This window comes from Olea europaea, chromosome 7 (assembly GCF_002742605.1).
Source record: "Olea europaea var. sylvestris chromosome 7, O_europaea_v1, whole genome shotgun sequence".
Taxonomy (NCBI): Eukaryota; Viridiplantae; Streptophyta; class Magnoliopsida; order Lamiales; family Oleaceae; genus Olea; species Olea europaea.
Window position 1 is genome coordinate 19,135,134 of NC_036243.1, and position 981 is coordinate 19,136,114.

The following is a 981-nucleotide window of genomic DNA, read 5'->3' on the forward strand; positions in this document are numbered from 1 at the left end:
GAAATTGTAATTCGAGCCCACCGACTTCACGACGTGTCCTTAAAACGAATTTGCTGCCTTCAATGGTGCTAAAGGCGTCCAGCAATCGTTTCCCAAGATAGAACGAATTTTTCGTCTCCTACGGAAGCAGCACTGCAGTCTGTAGGAGTTCCAACGAACTCAACGAAGTGTTTTTGACTTCGAGACAATATCAGAACGAGAGAGAGGGAAATGAGATTCAAAGCACAGAAAGTTTGCAATGAAAATGGTGTAAATTTTCTGGTAGAAAGGCTGGCTATTTATAGACTTGTTCGTGGCCATTCGAACAGTCATCACCTTTCAGACAAGCCTCAAAAATCCGAACAGACATACTGTTCTTAAAAGTCGTGTCTGTTAAGTCGGTTAACAGTCGGCTGACAGTCGACTGTTTGGTCGACTGTTTGGTCGGTAAACAGTCGACTGTTTGGTCGGTAAACAGTCGACTGTTTGGTCGGTAAACAGTCGACTGTTTGGTCGGTAAACAGTCGACTGTTTGGTCGGTAAACAGTCGACTGTTTGGTCGGTAAACAGTCGACTGTTTGGTCGGTAAACAGTCGACTGTTTGGTCGGTAAACAGTCGAAACAGTCGACTGTTACAAGAAAATAAAACACCCGGAATAAGCCAAAATTTAAATAAATTTTGTACCCAAGAATTTGATTATTTACAATTTGGCCCAAAAAATCACCCGGAATAAGCCAAAATTTTAAATTTCATTATGTACCCAAAAATTTGATTATTTACAATTTGGCCCAAAATTTTAAATAAATTTTGTGCCGTGCCGAGTCAGCCGATCAGACGGGCGGCGGCGCGCGCATGTGAGTTTATGATCGAACCCAATAGGATATAGGTCTTCCCCCTTCCAAAGACTATTGGTACCCCTTGGGGCCCAAACCCAATTCCAAACTTCCACCTTATAAACCACACCAAAGTTTCCTAACTTTCCTATGTGGGATAAGTGTTTG